The sequence below is a fragment of the Mirounga angustirostris genome, unplaced genomic scaffold (genome assembly GCF_029215605.1).
Source record: "Mirounga angustirostris isolate CCGP_5_RB_7025 unplaced genomic scaffold, mMirAng1.0.hap1 SCAF_49, whole genome shotgun sequence".
NCBI lineage: Eukaryota > Metazoa > Chordata > Mammalia > Carnivora > Phocidae > Mirounga > Mirounga angustirostris.
Genome location: NW_026991757.1, coordinates 26,636 through 48,286, shown reverse-complemented (window position 1 = coordinate 48,286; position 21,651 = coordinate 26,636).

Genomic DNA, 21,651 nt, shown 5'->3' with positions numbered 1-21,651 from the left:
TTTAACCATTCTTCTGTTGATGGACATTTAGACTCTTTCCATAGTTTGGCTATTGTGGACATTGCTGCTATAAACATTGGGGTGCACGTGCTCCTTCGGATCCCTACATTTGTATCTTTGGGGTAAATACCCAGTGGTGCAATTGCTCGGTCATAAGGTAGCTCTTTTTTCAACTTTTTGAGGAACCTCCCTAGTGTTTTCCAGAGTGGCATCTGCCTTCGTTTTAAATGACTATTTATGCTGGTGTTTGTGAAATGTGGGCACTCACTCAGTCTGGATGCATGTGCCGCTGGGATTCCTCAGTGCCCACAGATGGTTTGTGCACTCTCTCTGGACCATCTGCCTGCACTGTGTCTTAGCAAGCATTTACTGATGCCACTGTGAACTCAGATACCCAACAAGGCGCAGAGCATGAGAGCGAGAACTGAGATACAGGATCCCTGCTCTTGGGCCTTCCTGGGACTTTCGATGGTCCCGTCCTCCTGACTCACTACTCTCCTATTGTGTAAGAGACATACAACTGATACCATTAAGCACGTTTCAGGGTACAATTCAGTGGCAATAAGTATGTTCACTCTTTTGCACCTGCCACCTCCATCCACTGCCACAACTTTGTCATCCTCCCAAACTGAACCGCTACCCAGGAGACACTAACCCCCCATTTCCCCTCCCAGCCCCGGCACCCAGCAGCTCCTTCCACCTCTATGAATCGGAGTGCTCTCTGTCCCTCACAAGTGGGGTCCTCCCGTATTGATCCTTTAGGGACTGGCTTATTTCACATAGCCCAATGGCCTCAAGGTCTGTCCCTGTGAGCCTGGACCTGACCCACTTTCCCCCCAAAGGAGTGTCTCAGCCCTCTCCTGTCTAAGCCAAGCCTCCTCAGTCCCTTCTGCTCCCCTCACCTTCCTCCTCCGCCTGAAGATGATCCCAGCCAATCTGCAGCTTTGAAGACCTATTCAGTCCAGATGCCAGGCACATACCCCGGGGACCTCGGGCCTCACCTACCCCATCTGTCCACATCAGGTCCCTGCCCACCCCCCACCAGCTGGCCACCTGCTCATCCCACAGGTGTCCCCATCTCAGGAGAGGGAAACACCAAGTCCAGACCCTTGGAGTCCTCTGTGACTTTTTGCTTTCTACCAACTCTCCCAGTAGTGAAGTGGCTATGTACTGAAGTGGACATTCATTGTCCAAAACATTAAAGGCATATGTGAGTCTCTGCTGCCTAGGCAATGGATAACAGTTGGGGCAGATAGAAACCGAGCAGAATCACTGGAAGAAAGGCTGAGGAATGAGGAGCTTTAGGGAAGAAGGGCCTGGAAGCTCTGACTACCCGTACCTGACCTTCAGATGCCCCTCAGTGACTCCTGTGCCTCTGGTGTCTTCCTGGAACCCTGACCTGGCTGTTTTCACACAGCTAATCCAGCGGTACCCTCAGTTTCTGGGAGGGGGATTTGCTGGAATCTGCAGTGTGTCCTACTGCCCCACCGGGATCACTTTCTGAAGGCACATTGTCTGGGACCCAAGACTGTGGGTCTGTGGCCTGGAGGGATTCTGAGCAGAGCTGGTGGGATGGGAAGGCTGCAAGGCACAGAGGTAGGTTTCCAGAAAGCCAGCTGGGGTCCCCGGCATCCTACTGTTTTTGATTCAGAGCCCTGAGATCTTTAAAATGCCAGCAATGTTACAGCATGGGCCAGAAAAGCAAATTTCCCTGTGCACCCAACACCACCTGAACTATTGGCCATTTCTTGTCACTTGAGCTGAGTACAAAGGATTGGGAGTCAGGACTTGGTGGGAGGGCCCTGGACCAGACTTTGTATTTGGGGGACAAAGGCCATCCAGACAAGCTTGTGCTGAGCCTAAGGAGAGGGTCTGTGTGGAGACCCCAGCTGCTGTCCAATGATGCCCCCTCAGCCCGACCCAGTGCACCAGCTGCTGGGGGAGTACCTGCCCCCTCCTCTCTGCCTGAGGGCTCTCTCCTGCACTAGGTGCCTCCTCTCCTGCCAGCCACTGCCAGCCTGCAGCCTGGGAGGGTGGCTACCCCGAGTTCCTCCAGCTGCTGGGGGAGTACCTGCCCCCTCCTCTCTGCCTGAGGGCTCTCTCCTGCACCAGGTGCCTCCTCTCCTGCCAGCCACTGCCAGCCTGCAGCCTGGGAGGGTGGATACCCCGAGTTCCTCCAGCTGTTGGGGGAGCGCCTGCCCCCTCCTCTCTGCCTGAGGGCTCTCTCCTGCACCAGGTGCCTCCTCTCCTGGCATCCACAGGCAGCCTACAGGCTGGGAGGATGGATACCTGCACGACCTCCAGCCCTGGGGACAGGGCCAGTGAGGGTGGGATGTGGTCTCCCAGTAGGCCTGAGCGCCAGGTCCCCACGGTGTTCACTCTCCTCCTGCAGGCTCACTGTGCCATGTCCTCCCTCAGGCTTCCTAGGCTCAAGTCCTCCTCTGCTCGCTGACCATCCTTGGCCCAGGCTCCACACGTTGGGACTGGGAGCAGGTCATCTGGACCTTCTGGACTCTCACTTCCGTGCCCGTGACACGGACACAGGTTGGCCTCACAGAATGCTTGGAGGAGACCCAGTGCAGGAAGATGCAGGCAGCTGCAGGGGAGATGCCAAGTGACCCCAGAGGGAGCGCCCAGGCTTTGCACAATGCACCGGGCTCACAGGACCCCCATGGGATGCGGGCGAAAGGCCACAGGGCACAGGAAGTCCTGGTGGGGGTGGCCCTGGCGGGGATGCCAGAGAAGGGTCCCAGAAGGGGCAGGAGACAAGGAAGACGACAAGACAGAGCTTCCCAAGGAGGTCAATGGAAGGATCAGAGGATCGCAGAGACCCTTGGGACAACTTGGAAGCCCTGGAGATGTTAGCTGAAATGCTGTCATTGGGTCAGAAAAGTTAGTCACAACCCCTCAGTCGACACTGGGTAATTTACTTTGTTTGTTCTAAGAATCAGTGCATACCTGCCATTAGAACTCACATTGCAGGAAGTCTAGGATATACTCACTCTTCATCACTTTTCAGGACTCGATTTTTCTAGAGGAAGTGCTAAGCATGGGTCTCTCCATTCTTTGTGCAATTGGCCTCTGTTTTCAGGAGCAGATTCTTGGTGCTCATCACCACTCCTAGCCGTGAGGACTGACCCCTGTCACCTCCCACAGTGGACATGACCATGTGGGTTGGGGGGTGCACACTGATGAAGCCCCAGTGCTCAGTACACAGCAGGGACCCCCGGTCCTCTGCTGAATGAGGGAGGAAGGGGGGAAGGAGGGAGGGAGTGAGAGGGAGGGAGGATGGGAGAAAGGGAGGGAGAGAGAGGGAGGGAGGGAGGGAAACCACAGAAGTTGGATCCATCCATCAGGAGCCCTTATTTGGGGTGAGGTCCGATGGCACCACAGCCCGGGCCCTGGATGGTGGCTCAGGTCCTCCCAGTGCTGACCTTCCTTCTCCTTGGCCCTCTGTCATCCTGGATCCTCTCCACCTCCTCCTCCTCTAATTCTGAATGTTCCCAGGAACAGGGAGGCAGGAGGGGTCTCAGGAGGGGCTTCCCGGATCCTGTGCCCCGAATGACAATGCGACAGTGGCTACAGGACATTCTATCATGAGGAGTGGGACTGTGGATCCCATCCATCTCCTTGCGCATTAGCGTTGTTCCATTCCCTGCTCTCTCCACCACTGCTGTGATAAACACTCTGGAAAACACATCTGTGAAAAACCGAGCCAGAGTTTCCAGGGGTTGGTCAGAGGCCAAGCATGCCAAGTGCTCCTGTGGCCTGGGATGGGTGCTGCTCACTGTTCTCCCAGACAGGAGTGCCTGTCACCCTTCTCTCCAGGGTACCTGCAGGGGATCTCCGCTTCCTCACGTTCTCCCCAGACCAGACACCTTGCAGTCTGAGGGTGACCAGTGCTGCCTCCATAGGGTTTCCTTTGCTAGAGTCCTTCCACGGGAGCTCCCTCATCTCTGACTCTGCACGTGCCTGTCCTCCCCCCTTGGACTTGCGTGCGTTTGGTGTCTGTCCTTGTGGAACCCAGTGACTTGATGTGTTGTTTGGACAAGAGGCATCGGAAACCTTTCTCTGGCCTTGGGTTGTGAGCAATGCTTTTGCCCTTTGTGGTGTGTCTTCCAGCTTCTGCATTTCCCTGGTTTCTGTGTGGGCCACAGGAGGAGCCAGCCCTGTCCTGTCTGGGGTCAGGCTGTGGTGTCCCAGCAGGAACAGGGGTCTCGGCCCCAAGATTGTGCCCATAATTCCTAAAGCGGCCTCTCTGATTACATCTGATCTGTAATCCATCAGGCATTTTAATATCGAATAAGGGAAATTTTATGACAAATAAACACAGACGAAAATAAGTCCCCTTTGAAAATAGGTGGGCAGACACAAAGGCACCTATTGCGTGATTCCACTTACAGAAACATCCAGAACAGGGAAAGGAACAGGGAGAGAAAGCAGCTTAGGGGTTTCCAGGGTCTGGGCTGGGGGAGAAATGGGAAGGGGGGCTTCTGGTTCGGGGACTCCTTTGGGACACGAGATATTCCGCAGCAATGTTCTGGGGTGTGGTGGCACAGCATTGGGAATGCACTTATGCTCATCACATGTTCAGTTGAAAACAAGTAATTTTATTTAAAACAAATAATAAACAGTATACAGAACATGAAAATGAACAATATGAACCAGAACAATATGAACCAGAGAGAAAGAATATAGGGGGAGGGGATGAAACAATCTGGCGGGGCGTCGGGGTCCGGCGATGGAACTAAGGGCAATTGTACAAGGAGCTCTCCCCACAGGGCTGTGGGCTCTGGATGTGGCTCTGGGAGCCCTGCAGGAGCAGGAGTAGGGGCAGGGATTAGGATAGGGGTAGGGCCAGGGGCAGGGCCAGTTGTAAGAGCAGGGCTGGGGGCAGGGGAAAGGGGAGGGACAGGATCAGCAGTCATGGCAGGTGCAGGATCCAGGACAGGACCTGGGTAAGGAGCAGGAACAGGAGCTCCGGCAGGCGCAGGGGCAGGGGCAGCGGCAGAAGAAGGAGCAGGAACAGGAGCTCAGGCAGGGGCAGGGGAAGAGTCAGCAGGTCTGGCAGGGGTAGGGTTATGAGCAGGAGCAGGGTCAGGGACAAGAACAGGAGCCCAGGAAGGGTCAGGGGAAGGGGCAGCGGAGTCTGGCAGGGGCAGGGAGAGGAGCAGGAGAAGGAGCAGGTACCGGAGCTCAGGCAGGTGAAGGGGCAGTGGCTCTGGCAGGGGCAGGGGAAGGGGTAGGAGGAGGATCAGGAGCTGGGTTGGAGCAGTGGCAGGTGCAGGATCCAGGGCAGGAGCTGGGTCAGGGGCAGGATCCAGGGCAGGAGCTGGGTCAGGGGCAGGAACAGTAGCAGGAGCTGGGTCCGGGGCAGGTGCAAGTTCTTCCTGGTCCAAGTCAGGCTGTCCGTGGGTGGGTGCCGGGTCACCTGCCGGCTCCTGGTCTCCTCCTGAGGTCGCTGCAGGCACCACCCCTCCGTCCAGAGCTGCCGATGGAGTTGGAACCGGCTCTAGCTCCTCAGGAGGTGGAGCAGCTGTGAGAGGAGAAAAGCTCAGCCCGAGCCTGCTCTCCGTGGAGACAGAACCCAGCCCAGGGCCTCCCAGAGAAGCCGCAGCCAGGAAGGAGCCCTCCCTGGGGTGTCTCCCCGACTGCAGTCCACACGCTGGATGCTCTGCGCCCAGTCTTTGCTCCAGGCCCCACACCAGGCTCTGGGGGCTCCTCCCTGTGGGGCCAGCACCGACCCATCCCCACACACCACAAACACCCAGCCCCAGCCTTCTCACCCTCGGGCTCGGTCTCCGTGGGCTCCGGCTCCTGGACCACTGTCCGGTGACCAACCATCTGGGACAGTGGTCTGGGTGGTGTTGGAGGTCTTGCCCGGCAATCCCCAGCACTTGATTTTGGGGATGCCTGTGGGGTCAACCCCTCCATCAGGGAGGAGGTCCTGTCCGCCAGCCGCCTCGGGAGGTCATCCGTGGCCTTCTGCAAAGACAGGGACGGGTAGCCGGCTGGAGGCATCACAGCCCTGCCCGGCCATCCTCACTGTCCTCCTGCCCAGTCCCCCTGCTGCTCCCAGATCAGACACAGACCTGTGAGTGCACAGCCCTGCACCCGGGATGCAGTGACCCATCCCTGCAGGGCTATCGGGATAAACCCTGGGTAGAAGGGGCAGCGCCCGCACACCCCATCCCACACGGCCAGCCTTGACCTTGAACATGACCTGCTCACTGGGAATCTGACCCCTCATCAGCCTGCTCCTGCTCAGGGTGGCCCCACCCCGCATGACCCTTCTTTACACACACACGCACGCACACCCACAGACACGCACGCACACGCACACTCACACACAGACACGCACAGACACACACACACGGAGGGGGGCCTGGGGCTGCACAGGTCAGATCAGAGCGTGTGGTGCTGGATGGCCGGCTCTGGGCCTCCTGGTGTCACCTTTCGGGCCTTCCGGCCAAACGGCCAGAGGCGTTGGGGAGCCCTGATCTGACATCCCCAGCGTGGGCCAGCGTTTGCAGGGCGGGCTTTCTTCAGCCTGCAGCCTCCAGACTTAGGGAGGCAACAAGCCCACATGTTCATGGCTGGATGATCTCCAACGAAATGAGCTGGGCAGGGGGCTGTCTCTGGAATGTGGGTGCCTTGTTACCTGGGTTCCAAATTCTGTTGGACTCTGTTGTCAGGGAAATGAGGTCACCACTGCCTGGGGTCCCCTTACCCAACTTCCTCCTCACACAAGACCCCCACCCCCGAGGGCCCCCTCCCCCGGCTGCTCAATGCTCCCCCTCCCCCCATGCCCCATCCATACAGTGACTCCCTCACAGCCCCACCACAGCCTTCCCAAGGCCTGGGTGCAACCGGTGCCCCGCTGTGAGGACACAGAGCTGGCTTCAGACTGGGCTCCCCTGCGTGCCCAGGGCTGTGACCCTGGACAGACCCTGTGCCTCTCAGGGCCTCCCCAGGCTCCCCATCTGCACAGTGGGGTGTTCTGGCTTCTACTCCTAGGGACGCCATCAGGGGTAGGGCCTCTACATACATTCCGGACCTGCTATCACAGAAGGCTGGGGCACACCTGGCAATGCAAGGATGAGCCAGGGGCTGGGCGGGACATGGAGCACAGCTCAGAGGGGCCTGGGTCTGCTCTGGGGTCTGAGCAAAGCCACCCCCTTCTTGCCTGTTCCCAGCCCCTGTGGGAAGGTTGCAATGAACGGATTCTGACCTGGTCCTCTGGTGACACACACTTCCAGGGGCTCCCATTAGGTTTAGGCTCAGGCACCGGGGCCTCGTCTGCGCCCATGTGCTGGGCAGTCCCCACAGTGGTTCCCGGGCATTCCCGCATCCTGCTCACACATCCCTGTGGAATCCCCTCCCCTCCGGGGTGGATGGCCTGTGTGACCGCGCTCTCAGGAAGAGAATGGGGCCAAATGCTGGGATGTCATTTCCAAGCTGATGGAGGAAAGTCTGTGACTTCTGGTTCCCTCTGTCGTGTGTTCATTCTCTGTCTCCTTCTCTGTTTCTGTCTCTGTCTCTGTGTCTCTCACAGAAGCAGGATCTGTGGACTCCAGGGGTGATGTGAGAAACCTCAGAAGCCTCCCTTGTCCGTGTTTCCCTCTTCTGTCCCGGTGCTCCATTCCTTCCTAAGGCCTCCTCAGCCTGACCAGAGCAGTGATTCTGGAACCTCTTACATATGGGGACCCGGAGGCTGCAACAAGGAGGGTCTTGGCCTTGGTCCCCAGACTAGTGGTCAGTGCTCTGCCACGTTCTGTGTACCCAGGTCCTCAGCCCCCCAAGCCCCCAGTCTGTCCCCTGCTCCGAAGGACCTCGAGGGAGTACAAAGCATTTTCCCAGGACTGGGAGCACAGGGGGTCGGGGATGGAGATCCAAGGCCAACAGGCTCTCCCACAAGCCTGTGGGACCCTAGGGACACTGCATCTCTACAGCCCAAGTGACAGAAGAGTAAGCTGGGGCCTTTGTGCTGGAGCCCCTGTGGACTTGGGGGTGGGTATCTCTTCCTGCTTCCAAGTGCCCAGGCTGGTGATGGACACCGGAACCCAGACCCTGTCCTCTCCCAGTGCCCTGGCAAACCCGTTGGGCCCCTTGGGGACCCCTGACCCTCAGCCTGGCCTGTCTCCCCTCCCCATGCTATGGATCTGGGTTCTTGCCAGGAGTCCAGATGCCCTGCCCCATGGCCCAGCTGTCTGCAACCTTTTTCTTCTTTCCCCACTGTCACCCACCTCGCTCCCAGGGTGTCCTCCCCTTCTGACCCCCAGCTGGGCAGTCAGAGTGGTGTGTGTGTGGGGGGGGGCTGGGTGTGCAGGTGCACGTGCCTCTACGTGCCTGGGGATGCCAAGGTCATGTCCCCACATGGGACGGGGTGGGTAGCTCTTCCCGAGGATCTGAGGGGCTCTCACCCCCAAAGCAAACCTCATGGGAGGGTTGGGACTGGCCTAGGACTGGAGAGCAGCTCCTTGGACTCTGCACCCCTCAGTTGTCCTGGGCCAGTCCCTGCCTCTCTTGCCCCAGCTTCCCAACTGTCCCTGAGGGTCGGACATGGAAAGGCTTGAACGTGGCTGCTCCTCCAGGGGTAGGTGGGGGACAGGTGCACCAGGCACGCAGGCCTCCCCACCGAGAGGGCCAGCCAGGTGTGTCATGGCCAGGTGTGCACAGACGACCTGCCCACAGCTCCTGTACCATGACCGAGCCCTGCGGCGGATGTGCGCGAGACCCATGGCTCCGCACCTGACCGGTCCCCGGCGTTCCCTCACCACCTCGGAGACAAGGGCTCTTCTTCGTCCTAGGGCCCGTCATCCTTCGGACAATGAGAGCAGAGGGATCCGTATGTAGAGGAGGCCGGCAGGGCGTCCCGCGGAACGTCGTGTGCCCATCTCTGCTTTGTCGTCTAGGCTTAGCGGCGGACCCCCACCTAGAAAGAGGCCCGCGGGGCAGGGACATTTGTCTGCCCTGTTCCCTGAATTATGGAGAATGTCTAGAAGGGGCTTCCTGTCCATGTGTGGAGTCGATGAAGCCCACCCAGCACCTTTCAGATGTCTGAGTGGTTCTGGGGCCCCTCTGCCAGCCCCCAGGGATCCCTGCTCTGGCTCCACCCAGGATGGGAGCCCCAGATGGAATCTGAAACCTCCTCACAGCCAGGAATGCGGCTTTGCCTGGGACACAGGACACCAAGGCTTGCGGCAGAGAGCTCCTTCACCGTGGAGAGGAACCGCCTCAGCCCCAGGCCACCCTCCCCGTGGGCCTGCCACAGGGTCGGGGAGCGGTCCCAACAGGCCCAACGGCAACCCCGTGTGTGGGGCCTGGCCTCGTGGCATGTAGGGTCCTCAGGAGACACCTGAGGTTCGGAGAGGGGACGTGCCAGGCCCGAGACACACAGCCCGCAGGTGAGGGGGAGCCTCCGGGCGGGACGGGGGGCCCTGCTCACCTTGGTGAGCAGCAGGTGTGGGAAGGGCTGGGGAGGCGTTCCTCTGGGAGGTGCTCCGGGAGAGGGGCCACAGGAGAGGGCCTGGCCCGGCTCCACCAGCTTCCTCAGGCTGTCAGCACGGACCGCCCACAGCCTCTGGCTCGCCCCCAGCGGCAGGGCCCACTCAGGTTCACGGTGGGGCTGATCTGTGGATAAAGGAGGGACAGTTCACAACACAGAAACTGCAAAACTATTCCTGTCCGTGTCCCGAAGTGCAACAGAATATCCAAATTGGTTCGGAGCTCCAAGCAGGCAAGTGGGCCAATGGATGGAACCCATGGACAGATGGATGGACAGACAGGTGAAGGCCAATGGGTGGAGAGAGAGGGACAAACAAAGTGAGAGTTGATGACAGATGAACAGACAGGCACTACTGAATGGATGGACGCAGAGACAGAAACGATGGGAATAGCATAGAGATGAATGGACTGAGGCTAAAGAACAGACAGGAGACTAGAGATGAAGGACAGAGGGGCAGCGTCAAAAGGAGCCAGGAAGAGACAAGCCAGGCTGCCTGCAGCCCTCCTTGGCCCGAAGCCGAGGTGCCGCATCAGCAGGTGGGGGCAGATAGCCTGTAAGTCCTCTCGGCACGCTACACCCCTGCCCCAAAACCGCAGTCTCCTCTCTGGTAAAATCCAGAAAATCGTCCCAGACACCCCTAGTGCCTGTGCAGGACTGAAGGAGCCCACATGCACTTGGACTTGGCCCCTTACCGGGGGCACCCTCTGTCTGGACACCTGGGACCTTCTCTCACTTTACAAGGCCAGGGGTGGGTGAGGAAAGGGCTACCGGAGGCAGGAGGAGTCATTCCAGGAGTGGAGGAACCTCCCTTGGTTTCGCTATAAGCTTCACTGACAAATTCATCCTGTAGCTTCCCAAGCAAAAGGCTCATAAAATGTCATCAATGTTCATAACGGTTCATAAAAATGATCAGTTGAGCAGGCAACTTCAAAATGAGGTAGAAATAAGTTTAAAGATGTTTTCACTGTAATTCGGCTCTAGGACCCAGATATTTTCAGAGACGTAAATAATAATTCATATGGCACAGAACCAGGCTGGGAGTGGGGAGGACAGGCTCCCACCTTGGGGGATGGCCCCTCAGCTTTGGCTGAGGAAGCTGGGCCTGTGCTGGGTGCCTACTGTCTCCTAGGCTGGGCCCTTCCTGTACCCTCCCTGGAAGCCCTTGGGTAGGACTTGACCCCACTGACCAGAAGCCACAGCCTGGGCTCCATCCACAGACTGACCATCCTTTGCTCATCTGGAATCTAGAACTTGGGTCTCCCCAGTGCCCTCCCAACTTCCTCATCAGGTCCCCTCATTTTTATCTCCTTGCTATGTCTTGGGTTCGCCGCCCCCTGCCTTCCATCATGCTTCCACAGCCTGAACCACTGCAGACTGGAGCAAACCTCCAACCTCCTGGGCAGGGCCTCCAGAAGGACCCCATCAAAACACACACTCTATCACCCCTCTGCCCAAGAACTTCGGGTGGCTCCTCACTGCCTGGAGCACCGTGTCCTACAGGCTCAGCATCCAAAGTCCTTTAGCATTCAGTTGGACCAGACCTGCCAGCCCCCCACAGCCCCACATCCCCTTCCCTTGCTCTTCCACATCTTTGCAGACATCCTCTTTCCCTAGTGAACGCCTCTGCATCCTATGAGACCCCAGGCACACATCACCATCCTCATCTCCGGGTGGGTCTTTGGGAGGGTGGGAGGGGGAGGTCATGGCCTCATCTTTGGGCAGACTGACTCAAATGGTCAGTCCCATGTGGGAGGGTTAGGCTGCCCAGAACCCACCTGTGCTGTTGTTAGGGCCTGGGCACAAACCGACCGACAGACCACAGACTAGGGAGGGGAGGAAGGGAGGGAGGCTGGAAAGATTTAGAAGCAGACCCACGGGAAATGGAGCAACAAGGCTCCATCCTGCCCACGCACGATGTGTGGGGATAAGCCCAGACCCTACCTGCAGGACGTCTCTCAGAAGGAGATGTTCACGTCCCAGTGGGTGTGGACTCTGCAAGGAAAGAAGCGGAGGGTCAAAGTGGCCTCCAGGATCTGGTACCTGAACAGCAGGGTGTGTGTATGGCATAGCCCTCATCTTCCCCAGAGCGCTGGCCCCAAGGGAACTGGGTTGGCTCGGATTTGTCTCCAGTGCTATCTGGTACCAGCTCAACCAGCCAGTGGCTGCCACCAGGATAGGACCGTGGGGCAGGAGCCGACTCCTGGTCTCACCAAAGGAATTGGGAAGGACAGAAATGAGGCTGCCACACCTGTCCTTCTTGTTGCAGCGAACCCAGGAGAGCTGCCACATTGTGCTGAGGGCGGGGGTGGAGAGGGGAGCTGCAGCCTCTTCTGCGATCAGCCATGCAACTGAACCAAATTCCTAGTTGCTAGAGCTGCTCCAGCCAGGCTGGAACACGTCAGGGAGCAAGCCCCATGGCCACTGCCGGCACCAATGGTCCAGAGTCAGCCCAGGTGGGTGCAGCTTCCTGGGTCCCAGCTGCTACCAGTCTGCCTCCTGAAAGCGACCACCGCACTTGTAGGTAGGAGGGATGCCAAAAGGAGAGGTCAAGTAAGGAAACAGCTCTGCCCTCTGCCTGTCCCCTCACTCATAGCAGTGTTCCCAGAAAGACCCTCAGGCTGAGGGGTGGTGGTTGGAAGCCTGTGTGGGTGTGTCACCTTAGCAAGCGAGGGTAGGAGGGCTGGGAAGTGGGGGTGTTGGGGGTTTGGGAGGGTTATTTTAGGGCAGGAGATGTTGGAACACGTTGAAAGACTAGGTGGGAAGAGAAAAGGCCTAGAAACTCTGGGAGTGAGTAACATGTGCTGGATGGACAGACAAATGAATGGACCGACGACAGATAGATGGAGGCATGAAGAGGTGAGTGGACAGTGGGAGGTGTCTCTGCCAGGAGAGGAGATGGTGGGAAGTCAGGAAGAGTGGCCCCAAGCCTGGAAGGGACAGTGGGTAGCCAGGAAAGCTGCCTCCTGCCAAGGAGAATGAGCATGAGAGTTTCAGGGCCAGCTCCGGGAAGGGGGCTGCTCAGCTCCTTTCTCTCCGCCTGGCTGTGGTGGTATCAGGCCCTTCCTTCCTGGGTCTCCCTGACTGCCCTCCTCCGAGAGCCCCCGGCCCTTCCTAGAGCCTCCTTCCTTCCCCACATGGAACCTCGTCGACCCCCTCCCTCCAAGTGGGGGCAGGGTAGGTTCTCACTATGGTCTTGTGGCGTCAGGGGTTCAGGCTGTTTCAGCTTCGGCAGACATGACAAGCTCAACCTGGGCCCTGTCCCCAGGGCAAAGGGTCCTCGCCCTGGCCTGGCCTTCAGCTACCTGGAGACACCAGTCTTGATGTCCCGACCAGAGCCCGGGTGCCTCCCCCGAGCCTGGCCCCCAGTAAAAGTGCCTTCTCCTCATGAGAGGGACATGTGGGGTGTCCCCCTGTTTCAAGCCTGGTTGCCGCCCACAGGCTGGGCCACTGCCATCGCTGTCACCATCACTGGACGAGAAGCTGGGGGCCAGCTCCTTCTTTAGGACCCGTGCAGTGGGCAGGGCAACTGTCCTCTTGTCTGCCAGCCGCCCCCGGTTCTGGGCAGGGAGGGAAGAGAGGAAGGTTAGGCTGAGCCAGGACCCTCAGGGTCCTGGGAGCTGTGCACTCCAGGCCCAAGCCTCAGGCAGGGTGCAGGTGACAGAAGCCCTCAGAGCAGCTGCTAAGATCAAATAGGCACCATCACTGGCCCCGCTGCAGGGCTTCTAGCCCACAGGACAGGCCCGAGGGTCCACATGGGTCCCAGTGGCTGGAGCTGAAGACAAGAGCAGAAAGATGAGGCCCGGGTCTGCTATGGGGAACGGGGTGCAGTGAAGGGCTGTAGGCCCTGGCCAGGCTCCTCGTGACACTGCCTTGTCCAGTCTCTGCACTCTAGCTGGTGTGTGGGGGTGCCCACCCGGAGGCAGACCCCAGCTTTCTCGGCCCCAGGGAGCCCCAGGGACCACGTGTGCACAACACAGCATGTCTGCATTCTGCCACGTGTTCAACGTGCAGGTACCTCTGTGTGCTGTGTCTGCTGGACCGTCCCACAAGCTCCCGCATGAACCCCCAGCCACTGCCAAGTCCTGTCTTCTATTCTGCTAGTGCCACGCAGGGTCCAGTTCAGGGTTGTTTGGAGCCTGAGTCTGGGGCCTGATCCTGCTGACCCCTTGCAAACTGCAGGCCCGGGGTTCACAGGTCACTTGATGGGGAGCCCTTACCAACCTAGACCCTTTGTCCCATGGGCCCCTAGTGAGCCTACCCTCTGGATCAGAAACAGAGATTCCATTTCTTCCACAACACCTCCTTCTCCCCTCCCTACACCCATGTTGTGAGGATGTGGAGCTCATGTGTGTGCTGTGTGCTGGGAGATCAGAGCAGGAAGGCGTGTCCTGTGCACAGACATGGAGGGTACTCCACACCGAGCTTGTCCGTGCTCAGAGCACACTATACAAGGTCACTATACACCAAGGCTCCCTACAGTGTCCTTAGGTCCTGCTGCCCCAGTGGAAGAAGAAAAGTTACTGATTATTTTCGGGTGGGCAGGAACCCTTTTCTTATTTAATAAGGGGTTGCTGTTTCAGGGGGGTGGCAGGGACCTTGGGATTATCTAATTCTCTCTCATCTCTTCAGTCACCTGGGGACCCTCGGACATCCTCTTTCCTGTTGCAAGGACAATGCCATCATACCCACGAGCTTGAGGAGGAAAGTGTGGAGGAGGGTCTCGCCTCACCCTGGACCCGTGTCATCCTGGACCTGCAGGACTGCTAAGCAGCCACCATCGTCCTGCCCTCCAGAATAAGGGACCTTCCCTTCAGACCCAGCCCACCCCAGCTCCAGATTTGGTCAGTGGCCCCAACAGGGTCAGGGGGCCCTAGTCTTCTCCCCTCGCTTGGTCTGGGGACCACAGTTGCCCCCCTCTCCAGGCCCCCCACTGCGAGCCACAGTCTCCCCCATACTTGCCCTTATGAATCCACTTGGGACACCCTCCGTATTCCTCTCTGCAACATACTCAGTGAGAGACCCTGGACAGCACTGGGGCCGGGTGGGAGTCTGAGGGTAGGCCTGAGAGATGAAATGGCCTGCTTTGTGGCCCCTTCTGAGACCCTGGCCTTGGCCCTGTGCTCTAACAGCAAGAGCAGAGAGTGGTTGAGCCGCAGGTGCGAGGGCCTGTCTGGTCCAGCTCTTGGGCGCCAAGGGCAGTGTTTTCAACAACCGCTGGCCTGTCTGAAGTGTGCACTGCTGGGAAGTCCCACTCCGGTCTGTCCTTCTCTAGCCTGTGGCCCAAGCACCAGGACCTCCTCTCCTGTCTTTCTGCCTTAATTGAACTATTCTCTTAAGAAGAAAAGGAAATGCATTTCCCTCTGCTTCTCATCTGTAGGGCGAGGAGGAGAGGAAAATGAGGGCAGTAATACCGCCACTTGGGACGAGGCCAGACCAGCTATGCTGGCCTGCGGTGGCTCTTGGAGGTGCTCCTGTGGGAGGGGAGCTGAGAAAGAGGGACCAGGATGGGCAGCCCTGACCCCGACCAAGGACAGGGAGCATACTTTCCTCCTACGCACACCCAAGACCTCAGCCACTCACCCCTGCTCAGCAGCGCACAGATTTGAAAACTCTGTGACAAACCTCTGTTGCTAGTCAACCATTGGCGCCTCAGAACACAAGGAGGGGAACAGGAAAGCCATCTTGCATGTCTGCATGATCCCTGCACCAAATATGCACACCCACATTGTGCCCCTGGGGTATCTGTGGCTGTGAGGTGTGTATGTACCTTCGGGCCTGGCTGTGGGGGATGGAGGAAGACAATCTCTATGTGGCGAAAGCCGGGGCTGGAAAGACAAGGGGGTCTGTGTAGCTCCTTCCTAAGGGAAGGGTACAGGGATGGGCCTGGGAGGGACCAGGTTCAGGAGAGGCAGGCCCAGGTCTGAGGCATCCCTCATGCAGGACAGGGACCCGGGAGCCCCAGACAGGTAGGCAGTTCGAGGTCGTGGCCTCATCCCTGCCAGATCTCCCCACCCCTCTCCAATCCAAGCAATGTCCCGGGGAAATTGATACTGGGCTCAGGCCACCTGAACCCCACACTCGTGTGAGAGACCTCTGGAAGGGTGGGTTAAGACAGGCTGGGACCCTCCAACCCGAACAGAAACCCCAGGCTAGCCTTGAGGGTGCCCAGAAGACTCTTCTCCAGTACCAGCTGCTTGAAAAGGTGCGTTAAGTGGAGCGGGAGCTCAGCTTCTTGCCCCAGGCAGGTACCGTCGTAGCAGGTAAGAGGTGGGCTGCCTGTGCGCACGTACTCTGACCACGAGCTCATGGCAGACAGGTGTGTGGGGTAGGCACACAGGAGAGGCATGGCTGTATCCCCGTCCCCCTGTCCAACTTGTGTGTCTGATCTGGTGTCTGTATTCACAGGTGTGTTTGTGGCTTCCCCGCCTGCTCAGGCTACCCGCCTCCAGGGTCCATGAGGAAACCAAAACATCCCTTCCTCCTTCCTACTTCCAGTCCAAAGTAAAGAAGCTGAAGGTGGTGTCCTGGGTCCTCTCTCACCCCTTCCTGTGTGGAGGGCTGCAGACGCCAGCAATAACAGCACAATCCCAACCACCACCAGCAGCCAGGACCCTAACCGGCTCTCCCCGAGCAGCTCAAAATTGGTTCCTCTCAAGATGCAATTTCTTCTTCAGATCAGTCCTCCAACTATGGCTGCCTGGAGGACATAGGATGTGGAAGACAGTGATTCAGGGGCAGGCCCAGCACCCCAATCTCTGCTGCTCCCCTAGGCCAAAGAGGGCGTCAATACATGTCTACACTGGGTTGGGGGTCCCACATCAGCCTCCACCTCCAGATCTTGACACCAAAGGCCCACACTGCTCAGATTCTGCCCCCAACTGGGTTGTATCCTCAGACTCTCCTGGACATCCAGGGCCTTGCCCAGCAGGGTTCTAGCTTTTGGCATCCCAGAGACACATGTTACTCACCTCCAAGCTGTGACCACCCCAGAATGTACATCCAGGCCAGCCAACAGTGTCACATCCCAGAACAAGTGTTACCTTAGGACCAGCCCCTCTCCCAAGCCAGGCCAGCTGACACAGTGACACCCCCACCCCCACCCCAGACCTGTGACAGGGCAGGGTCCCAGGCCCCAGGTGGATGGCACTGTCCAGGGAGGAGACCTTTACAGCCTAGGCTGTCCCCAAGACCTGAGAAGCAGCAGCTCCAAGATAGGGAATGGTCAGGTCCTGCATCCAAAGAGCGGAGGGCTGCCCCAGGATTCCCACCCAAAGCAAAGTCTCCCCTATTTGCCCCTGCGGGGGCTCACTCCTGCACACTGGCAGGGTTGAGGTTAGGACTCTGCATCCTAGAAAACAGGCACACGCTCCACAGGGGAGAAGGAAGACCCAAAGCCCCAACTTTTCTCCCACATCTCACCACCGGGGAGGATATTCGACAGCCCGGACAGTCGCAGATCGGAGGGTGCACCTGCAGAATCCCCTTGGACATAAGCGTCTTCAGACTTTTCCTGTGAGGAGAGCCGAGGCAGGACCTGTGAGAGAGCAGGGCTGGGGCACAGGTAGAGCCGGCACGCACGGGCGCGCTTTCGGGGCGCAGTAAGCTGCACGGCCGGTTCCCCCTCCTGGCACGTGTAGGAACATCCAACTTCCGAACCCGCTCCCTGGCCCTGCCGCCCACCACACCCTCGCAGACGCCGCGGGGATCTGCCGGGCTCAGAAACTCAAGATCCCGGCAAGCGACGTCCCCTGACCAAGGGCGGCCTCCTCCCCGCCCCCTGCGTCCCTCCTCCCGCTCTCCACCCTCTCTCCAAGCCGGTCCGGGGGAACTGGGAACAGGGTTCACGAAGGTCGAGCCTGCCCGCGGTTGAGCGGCGCCGCCGGGACCAGGGCTGTGTCTGAACCCTCAGCGGGAGGAGGGCAGCCACAGCAGAGCCGCGAGCCTCAAAGCCCAGCGCGACGGGGTCCCCAACTTTCTAAGGATCCCCCACCCCCGCCCCTGTCGCTCGCTGCGCTTCCCCCGTTTGCCTGCTCCGGCGCCCTCGCAACGCGCCCTCGGAGCCAGACTCCTGAATGCTCTGAGCAGGCTGCTCCCAGCCCCGCCGCCGTTCCAGCTCCGCGCGCGCCCCCGCCTCGACGCGCGCCCCCGCGGCCCCCACCTGCCTACGACACCCCTACACCTTCCCTTGCCTTCCAGCAACTCGCACCCGCACCCCGGGCGCCCGTGGGCCCCTCTACTCCCGCTGGAACCTGGTGGCTCCCGACCCGGGAGGGAAGTGGGGTCCCGCCCAGCCGGCCTCCCGCCGTCTCCCGAGTTCCCCTAAACTTCCCCTGGGCCACACAGCCCAGGAATCCCGCAAAGACCTTCCGAGTGGGAGGAGGGGCCGGCTCGTGTGCAGCCGGGAGCCCAGAGCACCGCGGCTCAAGCTGAGGTGGCGGTGGAGGCCGAGGGCGCTCTGCTCGGGTCCGCCAAGGCGACCGTGCTGGGGGCGGGGGGGGGGTGGGGAGTGTCCCCGCGGCAGCCCCAGAGTCGCAGCGCCCTCTCCGGGCGGAGATGGAGTCTCCCAGGTGGCAGAATGAGGGGGTCCGGACCCAGGGGTCCTCGGGGAGCAGAGGGGAGGGACCGTAGCGGCCTGCGCCCCCGCCGCGGCCGCACCTTTGTGGCGGATGCTGCGCTTCCAGTCCTTGGCCGTCTCTCGGCCGCTGACGAACTGGAACTCGTTGGGTGTGAGCCACTCGCCGCGGTGGCGGATGGACGGACCCTTGCTGCCTTGGCTGATCAGTTCACCCCTACCCCCACCCAGTTTGCGCACGGAGAGCAGCGCGCGATTGGCGCCGCGCTCCACCTCGATGCCCAGCTCGCCGTTGTCCAGCAGCGGCTGGAAATTGGGGCCGCGGCCGCAGTGGCTGAGAAGCGTTCGGGGGCCAGAGGGCCCCGGGGCAGGTGGAGGTGCGGGGCGGCCTCGTGCAGGCTCAGGTAGGCGCGCGGGGAGCGGAGTGGTGGAGCCCACAGCGCCTCGTAGCCAGCGGTCGCGGCGGGTAGCGAGGCGGCCTGGGGCAGGGTGGCCACGGCCAGCAGCGGTGTCGGGTAGCCTGGGAGAGGCGGCAGTGGCAGTGCGGCCAGGGTCGGATGGAAGGTGGCCAGAGCCAGGGCCAGGTCTTCGCGGCCTGGGAGCTCCTTCTTGACCGCTGGCGTGACGGGCCTGTGGCCTTGTAGCCTGGCTCTCCGCCGCCGGCGCCACTTGCTCGGACCTGGGCTGGCGTTGGGTCTCGAGGGCGGGGGGCCCGGGAGTCTCCCGGCCGCGCGCCCGCCCTACCCGCTACTGCGCCCAAGCACCTGCGGCCGCGCCGCCCGCCGGGCCACCATGGGCCGCTTCTCGGCCGGCTGCCGGGGCCTTGGCTGCCCGAGACATGGTGCTGCGGGAGCTCCTCTCGATCCCCTATCGACCTGCCGAGCGCCGCAGCCCCGGGGCCCCAGGGCTCCACAGGGCCCTGGGCCACCTGCGACCGCGCCCCCTGGGGCGGCCCCGCTCGCTGGTCCGCCCGCAGGGCCCAGCCGGGCAGTGGAGTCCAGAAGTCTCTGGCCCTGCGCCCCGCCCCGCCCGGGGGTCCCAGGCCCCAGCCCCACCTCGCCGCCCCGGCGCCCCGGCTGCGCACCCGCGTACACTGGGGCGCGCCCGCCTGGCAGGGACTTGGGAGACTCCCGCCGCCACCGCCGCCACAACTTGGCCCATTTAAATGGCCCGGGCTCGGCGGGCGGGCGGGCGCGGGCTCCAGCAGGGGGTGCGTGACGGCCGACTGGGCTCACAAGGCTGGCGGCGGGGGCGGTGGGACAGGGCTGCGCCCCTGCCCTATTTCCAAGCGCGCGAGGGTGTGCGAAGGAGCGAACGCTAGCGGGAAGCCGCGCGCACCGACCGCGCTATCGTTGAGGGAGTCATGGGGCGCAGCTGGGAGTCCCGGGCTACACTTGGGGAGGGGGCGGGCCCAGGACCGAGAGTGGGCTCCTGGCGCAGGAGGGACCTGTGATTAGGAGCGGCCCGCTGGCCTGGCGGTTCTGGGTAGGAGTGTTTTCACAGCGGCGGTGGGTGGTGGGCATCAGTGTCGGGCGTGGGTGGTCTCCTCTGCATCTGCAGGGTGTGAGGCTGTGGGTTTGTGGTGTGTGGCCTCTGCAAATGTGTTGGGGAGGTTTCATGTTCTGTGAACAACACGAAAAGGATGCTGTCAACTACCGCCGCCTTACTACTCTGCACTTTACATGCCTTAGTTCACTTGATCGTCTCAATATGAGTTTTCCTCATTATTCTCATTTTATAGATGAGGAGGGTGAGACACAGAGAGGTCAAGTAACTCTCCTGATGTCATACAGCTGTTTTAAATCCAGGCTCTCTGACTCCAGGACAAACAATATCTGAGCCATGCTGTGGGGCAGGAAGGTGGGCTAGATGCAGTCTGGTTGAGGGATGGAAGATGTGGGGAGGAAGAGGGGCCGATGAGTGCGAGATTGCACACTTGAGCACATTTCTGTTCCTTAGTATGAGCCAGTCTGGCGAAGAGGAACCCTCTACACTCATGTCCACTTTGGTGCCTTGAGGAAGCAGGTCAGCCTTGGCCCAGTCCTGGCATGAGGGTGGCTTGTCCCTTGGTGTTCAACTCCCATCTCCCTGCAGGCCAGCATGCCAGCCTTGCAGTAGAAGCATTAGGAAGAGAAACAGAAACCTACTAATAGCTGATGAGACAGGTTTGTCTTTCTCTGATGTGTTATTCTGAACAAGCTAGAAAGTAGTCTCAGATCCCATCCCAGCGCCTAGACCCACACTGAGATGCATTTGGCACGGCATTTTTGTGGGCATCTCTCTGACCGGGCTCTGGGGGGTTGAGCTGGACCACAGGCGTGCTTGCATGAGCACCTTGTGCAAGGGAGTGATGGGAGTGAGGGAGCACCCCACCCTCACCCACCTCCTCCCAGGCACCTGCACCAGCTGGGCATGAGCCTGACCCCTGGCCACTGCTCTGCTCTCCCTTGCTGATGCACACTGCCAAGATCATCTGCAACTGAGGCACCAGCCAGCCCCAAGACTGACTTGGGGAGCAAGGTCTGGGCTGAGACCAGGAACGTGTCTGGGAACCTATGCACCCAAACCTCTGTATCCCCCTTCTGCTCTACTCTTTGTACATCTGCCTGCTGGGATTTAAGGGGCCAGGTGTGAATGTGGGTGTGAAAGTGAGTGGTCCTCTATGGTGTGCCACCCTCAGCCCAGTTGCCCTCCGTGCAAACTGGACACCTGCACATGCCTGAGCCTAGGTGCACACTCACCTTCTGTGGCCCGCGTCTTGCTCTCAGGGGTGCTGCCTCCATGTCTAATGGATGCAGGAGGCTGTTCCTGCCCAAGAGCCAAGGCCCACAGAGGAGCCATCATGCTAAGCTGTGGTCATGGCACAGTGTGGAGAGGTTATCAGGCCTCAGCGTGAGGCCAACTGTCTGGCTACAGCCCTGACACCGCTTTCAAGAGATGGTCCCCTCCACTCAGTTCTTCTCATGTTTGCCTGCACCTATTCACTGACCCTTAGGCCTCCTAACCCCTGACCTTTAAACTGAGGTTTGGGGACGGAAGGCTAGTGAAGTTTATCTCTAGATCTGAGAAGGTACCATGTAGCCTGTGGAGGGGGCCTCCCTTCCCTTCTGCAGGACCACCCTTGACTCACCCCTGACTTCTTTCATCCTGAACAGGCCCAGAGTGGTGAAGGAGGGGCAAAGAAGGCCCCAACTCTGGCTTTCGGAAGTGGAACCCAGCTGGCAAGGTAAGGGGGCTAAACTAACCTAGCTCACCCAGCCTAACCTCCATGCTACTATCTGGTTCCACCTCTCTCTGGAGGATCAAGGGGCTTCCTAAAATGACCATGACTGGGTTCAAAGCTCCCTGCAGGACCCCTTCTCCTCCAAGGGCCACACCCTGACTTTCAGGAGACCCCCTTCTAGGGCTTTGGCTGATCAGTTCACCCCTACCCCCACCCCTACCTGTTTCCCCCTCTTCATGGGAAGTAGACCTCTCTGCCCACAGGATCAGAGCCACTTTCCCACAGGGATCAGGCATCCTTACTCCTGGGCATTCTACCCCTGCCACAAGGATCTGCTCACTTTCTTCC